We start from the raw sequence: 7,788 nt of genomic DNA, 5'->3' as shown, positions 1-7,788 counted from the left end.
TGTCCCACTAAATGTACAGCTGATAATCAGTAGTAACCTGTTTTCTGAATCTGCAGCTGAACTCCGATACATGTTGAATGAACAGTGTAGATACACTTTTAAAAACTTGAAATCTGAGAACCATGGTAAAAATAACTTCATTTATACTTTGTAAGAATAAGAAGCTCTGAAGCACTGGCAAGATCTTTTGTATATCATCTACTACAGACTGATGGACTGCCTTCAGAAGAAAGCAAGGCTACCCAAGTATACAATAAAGCAGATAAAGAAATTATGTGTACATTTTTGTTATTATTATTGTATTTATTTATATCCCACTTTCACTCCAAAATTGGGATTCAAAGCAGCATGTAGTTTAAAAGAACAACAGAGGAACAATATCCTTGTTGCTAACTGGTAAAGAATCTCCCCAAAAGAAAAGGAAGAGAGTGAACTAGTACATGGGATCACAGCACATTTGAGCTCATTAAGCTTGGCACCTCAGGAAACAAAAAAGCTCACATGAAAAACCGGTAACCATTAAACCACAAATATACTAAAAATCAGCCAGTACAACAAGCTGCAGTTAACTGTGTGTAGAGCAACTGTATAACAACCTTGTTTAAACAGCTCCACGGGCTGGCAATCTTTTTTAAAGGCTCAATTAAAAGTGCTGGTTAAGACCTATAAAGATCTATATAATGTAAGGTCCAGATTCTTTGACAGACGTTATCTCTGAATATCAGCTTCCCCAGACCCCAAGATCATCAGGAGAGGCCCTTCTCTTAGTCCTAGGAGTTTATCACACTCCTTACCTTCCACTCTGCTCTCATTGTATAAACGTCACCGATCTGCGAGGGAAGCCTCCTGGTGGGATTGGGGATGGTGCAACACTTCCGTTTTCATCATGGAAGCACTATCGTAAGTGTTTTAAAAGGGCCCCTTTTTAATAACGATTTAATCCGTTATTTAAAAAGGGCCCTTTTTTAAGCACTTACGATAACGTTTCCATGACGAAAATGAAAGCGATCCCACCAGGAGGCTCCCATCACCTATCGGTGACACTTATGCAACAGGAGCATGGTAGAAGGTAAGCTGTGTGATAAAGTCCCTATTTAGTCCTTCTATGGAGATGTACCACAGTGACTATGGAACATATGTGATAGGACCTTCTCAGTGGGTGCCACTAGGCTCTGGAACTCACTTTACAGGGAGCCCCCTTCTTGCTGTCCTTATTTTGGCAGTCAAAAACATTTTTATTCTGGCAGGCTTTCAGAACTGAAGGCTTTTAAAGAAAGGTCATTTAAGAGGGTGCTGTGTGGTTTTTATTAAACCAGTTTTTTAATGTTTTTTTTATATAGGTGTATGTTTAAATTGTTAATATTGGGAATTCTTTAATTTTATTTTAGTGTTGACTTTTGCGCATTCTAACTATATTATTCTTATTTTAAATGGTATGTTATTTTTAGTTCTAACTCAGGGAAAAGGTGAGGTATAAATAATGATAGTGGTAACAGCAATGACAGTTGCAACCGAATTTGACAAGATTTTAGGGGGCAGAGGATGAAGAATTTCTTGTATTTGTCTGGAATATGTAGAGGGATGTTACCTCTCTGCAATTTCATCCAACTGGGAAACACACCTGGCGGACATATATACATTAGTGCCACTAATACTACACTGATATAGTTGCTTCCTTCTGGCTTCAAACACATCTTTTTTATTATTGTTGTATTCTGCATGCAGAAACTATACTATCGCACAGTGATAAAGACTATGTACATAACTGAACTTGTCTATGCTTTTCCTCAAATAAAATGTAACCAGAATTTAATAGGAATAAGCCATTGACAAACCACTCTGACCTGTTACAGAGATCTCAAAATGAGTTCACATATAAACTGGCAGCCTATAGAGGTCTCACACTTTGGGGATTGCTGGTTTAATGTTTTGGGGATATTGGGATACAGAGGTGTGTTTTTTTCAAGGCCAGAAACATAATTTACTGCAAGTATTATTTTTTTCAGTAAAGCTAAACTAAAATTAGTATTCGGAATCACAGTATTTACTCAGCATAGGCATAGATAGCTACCCAATGTCAAAGTGCTACACATGACCTTAGCTGGCCCTCAGAGGTTCACACCCTCTGCCATGCCACCAGCCTAATTTTTTTTCCTTCAAATTTCTCCCTGAATTCACAGAAAGGGCAAGTTTGTCATGTTTGTTGCCCTCTCTTCTAACAGGTAAACTGGAAGTCACTTCTGGTTTTGAAATAAAGATTCCCAAGCCTAAAACAGAGGGAGGCTAAATTTTCCCCTATTCCCTCGCACAGGGTTCTAAAGAAGCATGAAGGACCATATGCAGTCCATGGGTGGTGCTTTTCTCATCTGTGGTTTATAAGTGCATACCATTTCTGAATGCCAAAGGGGAAAATACATAGAAGGAAGTAAACAAATATTTCATTCTGGTTAACTCCTGTGACCTGTTCTGTAATCCTATGAGTCCTTCTGAAAACCATTCAGTTGAAGCTGGAGAGAAAATAGGTGTTTGGGGGAGGGAGGCTGGAGAGACAGGGGGCACGAAAGTTAGGTGCAGCTGGTACGATATGGCTACTGGAATTATTTTATTTGCAAGACTATGTATCTTACCTTAAAAAAAACACCAACAAACCAGTAACTGTTTTTAAAAATTAACAGAAACTATATCAATGTGAATGTTACAATGAACAAAACGTATAATGCTATATATTGGTTCCTTTGGCTGAAATTTAAAATTCCTTGTCCCTATGCATTCCTAGGTACTAATACTAAAGTAACAATTGTAAGGTGCAACCCTATGGATACCTATGACCAAGCTGGAAACAAACTCTAAACTCTATAGAACATACTGGGGTTCATGCATTGAACAACAATGTAAATCACTCAGAACCACAAGGTTGCGAGTTCGAGACCAGCAAAAGGGCTCAGGCTTGACTCAGGCTTGCATCCTTCTGAGGAGGTGGCTAAAATGAGTACCCAGATTGTTGGGGGCAAATTAGCTTACAGTTGTAAACCGCTTAGACACTGCTTAGGCAGTATGAAGCGGTATATAAATGAAGCTTGTTTGTTTTTTTGTTACCTTTTGATACAAGCATGCAACCTTTCCAACCTCAAGGAGATGAGTTTCAAAGTATGCATATATGCAAACACTTTTTCATCCCACTCCCCACACAGCTTCAGCACTCATCTAGACAAAGCTAGTGCACTCCAATTACCTCATAATTTCCATTGATATTCTTGTTTATGCATTGCAGAGGATAAATTGTATGTCAAGAAACAGTGTCCCTATCCCCACGGAAGGTTAAAGGGCACACACATACATGTCTGGTTCAATGGTAACCTAAAATTTGCCACCTCATATGAAATGGTCAACCCTGGTGCAAATAGAGCAGCCATAAACCTGCTGTAAATCTGCTTTGGTAGCAGCAGAATCTTACACAAACGTCTGGCACATAATCAGGTGTACAGGTGGTTGTAATGAATGCAAGATGGACTGGCTTTAGGATTGCATGTTTTACTACACAGTCCAACCATCTGCTTCTGGTAGGAAAGCGTGACTGTGGCAGAAACTCCCTGTTATTTGTTCCAGTATCTGATAATCAAAAATACAGAGTTTCTGAATATGACATTTTCATTTGTAGCTGATAGTCATTTGATAGATTTTTTCTCACCTATATTTATGCAACCTGTTTTGGGATTGAAGCACCAAGGTTCATTTAACACCTCCACTTGCTATCTGCAAAATGGAAATGCATATGTTGGCAGAAGCCACATACCCACAATGTTGTCTCTTCTGCCAACTCTCCTGCTTTAGCTGTAGCAGAAGAAAAGCAATGTGGTGTGGTATAGCCATCTGTCACAGAGCATGGTAGTAATAGTTTCTCCAAGGAAAAAGTGAAAACTCTAAGTATTTAACATCCAGTATGTTTGATGGGATTCAACAGAAACTGTCCTATGGGCCCACATGCAACCCATTTAAGATAACAAAATGTCCTATAGCATCTCAAAGCCTTAGACATTTATTCTGAGCTTTTGTGCACTGTATCTCACTTTAATCTGATGGAGCTACAGCACACAGAATCTTATGCTCTGAGTCTAAGGCATTTGTTAAAGTGTTTTAGGATGCCAAAGGATTGTTGTTTTTGTGGCAACAGATTAAAATATTACTTTTTTGTTATTTGCCATCAAGGTGGCCCAGATTTATGCAAGAGAGACAGGCTTCTAAGAGCTCAGATCATCAAAAGCCCGACTTTGGTTTATGACTCAACTGCCCTTTGTGCATGGGTACCATTTTATACTGAGCCTTTTATACATTGGGAAGGGCCTACTGATTTTGAACAACTACTTGTCTTTTCTTGTTATTGGGGAAATGAAATCTGGATGATCTAAATCCTTGAGAGTGGTTAGAAAGATATACAGGGAGAAATTAAAAAAAAAATCACTCAGGCCTAAAATATGGAGATTTCCCCACCTCTGAGCATGCCATCTTTAGTTCTGCTTGCAAGCACTTGTAAATAGATTGTGGGGAAGAGACACTAAAATATATATTCATGCCTAAAATATCCCATTTTGGGAGAAAGGCATATGAATCCCTTAAATATGGGCCTCATTCCCACTACTTAATAAACCGGTTTTCAAACCGATATGAACTTGTTTAAATGGCCCTGGTTCACACTTGCGCTGAATTTCTGGTGCAGTTTGCCAAGGGACTGCAGCGCTATAACCATTTAAATCAGTTCTTCTGGATGCACAGCATTCCCCACTTCTTTTGAAATGAATCGATTCATCGCAAGTGTGAATGCGCTGTCTATTTGATTTGGTTCCTGAGGCACGGTCACCCCTGTGAGGCGACATCCTTTGCTGAATGTGAACATGGAGTGGATTAAAGTGAAATGGGTAGGTTCGATCACGGCTCGAATAGTGTGAACATCTATTCAGCGCTAAATCACTACATCAATTCGCCTAAAATGATTTATTTTGTAGTGAGAATGAGGCCATGGAGATGTCTCAATCTCTGAGCATGCCATCTTTAGTTCTACAATGCACTCCAACCCACCAGAGGAAAATGCCCCGATGCAGGAAACTGAGGGTGCATCCATACTGTAGAAATAATGCAGCTTCGCACCACTTTAACAGCCATGGCTCCATCCCACAGAATCCTGAGATTTGTCATTTTGTGGGACACCAGTGCTCTTTGGCAGAGAAGGTTTATGAAGATCTTGTAAAGCTACAAATCAAAGGGTTCCCATAGGATGGAGCTGCAGCATTATTTCCGCAGTGCGGATGCACTCTAAGACTGTGGCAGCTCAGCAGAATTAGGGGACAAGTGCGAAGCAGAACCAAACAGTGGTTCCCAAAATTTGGTCCTCCGGATGTTTTGGACTGCAGCTTCCAGGATTCCAAGCTGCCTGAGACTTCTGGAAACTAGGTGCAAAACATTGGGAGGACCAAAATGTGGGGCCAAAGGGCCAAATCCATTGCCCGCTGAGGAGGAAACCCCTGTGGCAAAGACAGACAACTCCAGGGGCTTGCTGTAAACAGGCCCATTCCCTTCCTCTGTTTTGCTGGCAAGAGGGCAAACAAGCCAACCCCCAGAATAGCTGGCCAATGTGCACTTTTCACCTTCAATTCTGTCTGAGTGAGGAGGCTTCTTTCTTTCTAAAAGCAGTGAAGGGACGAAGCCAGTCACCCCTAAACCACTCCCAGAAGTTGCAGAAAACATGTCTCTGAGCAAGGAGGCTCAAGTCCAAAATCCAAGCCACACTGCAGAAATAATCCACTTCGAGACCACTTTAACTGCCCTGGCTCTATGCTGGGGAATTCTAGGAAGGGTCGTTTTGTCAGGCATTTAGCCTTTTCTGTCAGGGAGAGCTCTGGGGCCTCAACAAACTCCAGTTCCCCAGTATTCCCTAGCATTGAGCCAGGGCAGTTAAAGCGATCTCAAGCTGGATTGTTTCTGCCGTGTGTTTGGGATCTGATTTCCCAGATTTTTTGAGTGCTGCTGAGAGAAAGAAAACCCTTTCCCCCCCCTCTTGCTTTTGTTTTCTCCTCAGTCCTCCTTCTAAATTGGCGGTAGAGAAGGGAGGGGGCATAGTTTGGGTAAGGGATGCCTCTGCCACTTTGGCTTTACTTATTACTTTCCCAAAGGAAAGCGAAGTAGTAAGACAACCTCTAAAAAGGAGGAGAAAGAAAAGAAGGAGAAGTAGTAGAAGAAGAAGGTGGAGGGTGTCCCCTTCCCTTCCTCACCTTCCCCTCCACCCCACTTTCCCCCACTTTTTGGCTCCCTTTAAAAAAAGAGCCTCTCCTCCTGAAGGGAAGCGTGTCAAAAGAGAAGGAGAGCCCTCTTGAGTTGCCACCCACCAAGAGACCCCCCCCCCTTTAGTTTGTTTCCTCCGCTGTCGCGGGACCAAGTCGCTTGTGGAGCCTGAGGGGGAATAAAAACAAACAAACAAACAAACAAACAAACGTGTGGGTTAGGGTTTTTTTTTTTTTTTTTTTTTTTTTTTTGTCAAGGTGGGTGTTGGATTTCCCCCCACCTTCAGGTGACTCTTTTTTGGGGGGAATAAACACCCTTTTGAATTAATTTGTTTGCGTCTTAAAAGTGTTCTTGCTCTGTCGGGAAGAGCCGTTTAGGGGGGAATAATCCGCTTGGACACCGCTTTAAGCTCTGTGGCTCCAGGCTATGGAATTCTGGGAATTCCATAGCCTGGAGCCACAGAGCTTAAAGCGGTGTCCAAACTGATTATTTCATCAATATGGATGTACTCAGTGTTTGCCTCCTCTCTTCTCCCTTCCCTCCTCCTCCTCCCTTTCTTCTCTTCTCTCTCTAAAAAGCCAAAGAGGTGTGGGATTTCAGCCAGGGATGGTCCTCCTGGGGCTGAAGAGAGAAAGGGATTATATTAGAGACCGCCTGAAAGTCAAGGGGGAAAGAGAGAGAAGTTGCCATACGCCAGAGCTGTTCCTGGGGCGGCTGTGGCAGGAGGGAGCCTGGCCATGGGCAGCTAAGACAGCCAACTTTGGGGGCAACCTCCGCGGGTTTCTCTCCTCCTCTTTCCCCGCCCGCCTTGGATTGCAAACCCTCGGATCTGGGATACGTATTACTTTCTCTCTCAGTTGGGCAACTACTCGGCCCTTTCTTTCCAGGCTCCCCGTTTCCAAAGCAGTCGCTGCTTGCCTTAGCAGCAGCAGCAGCAGCAGTAGTAATAGTAGTAGTAGTCTTGCAGATTAATTTACATTGTATTAGTAGTAGTTAAGTTTTAAGAAATCGCTACCGAAGAGGCAGGAGTCTGGTTTCAGGTTGGGAGGAAAGGAACATGCCAAACGTTTCGTAGTCCAGGGAGAAAAAAGGTATGGTTTTGACCTCAAAGCTCTGCTTTGCTTCGCTGTCTTGTTGTTGTTGTTGTTGCTGTTCCTGTTGTTGTGTGCCTTCAAGTCGCTTCCAATTCATGGGGATCCGAAGGCGAAGCTATCATGGGCTTTTCTTGGCAGGTTTCTTTAGAGGAGTTTGTGCCATGGCCATCCTCTGAGGCTGAGAGAGTGTGACCCACCCATGGGGATCCTGAGGAGAAGAAGAAGAAGTTAAAATGGGCTTTCCTTGGCAGGGCTTTTTCAGGACTTTTTGGGCCATGGCCATCCTCTGAGGCTGAGAGAGTGTGACCCACCCATGGGGATCCTGAGGAGAAGAAGAAGAAGTTAAAATGGGCTTTCCTTGGCAGGGCTTTTTCAGGACTTTTTGGGCCATGGCCATCCTCTGAGGCTGAGAGAGTGTGAC

At 42.6% G+C, this 7,788-nt stretch overlaps 1 protein-coding gene across 13 annotated transcripts in view; it reads left to right on the top strand.

Annotated features, from left to right (window-relative positions):
- The first annotated feature begins 6,859 nt into the window (after positions 1 to 6,859).
- EYA4 (EYA transcriptional coactivator and phosphatase 4) overlaps positions 6,860 to 7,788 on the top strand; it is a 171,702-nt gene continuing 170,773 nt past the window's right edge. For 6 of the 13 annotated variants that reach the window (XM_042476116.1, XM_042476125.1, XM_042476069.1 and 3 more), the window contains exon 1: positions 6,861 to 7,364. The gene's annotated coding sequence lies outside the window, so the exon portion shown is untranslated. Of the gene's footprint in view, positions 7,365 to 7,788 lie in introns of all 13 variants that reach the window. The other 7 variants (XM_042476134.1, XM_042476031.1, XM_042476040.1 and 4 more) reach the window with 3 other exon arrangements.

Source organism: Sceloporus undulatus, chromosome 1 (assembly GCF_019175285.1).
Source record: "Sceloporus undulatus isolate JIND9_A2432 ecotype Alabama chromosome 1, SceUnd_v1.1, whole genome shotgun sequence".
NCBI lineage: Eukaryota > Metazoa > Chordata > Lepidosauria > Squamata > Phrynosomatidae > Sceloporus > Sceloporus undulatus.
This window is presented reverse-complemented; position numbering and strand designations above follow the sequence as displayed.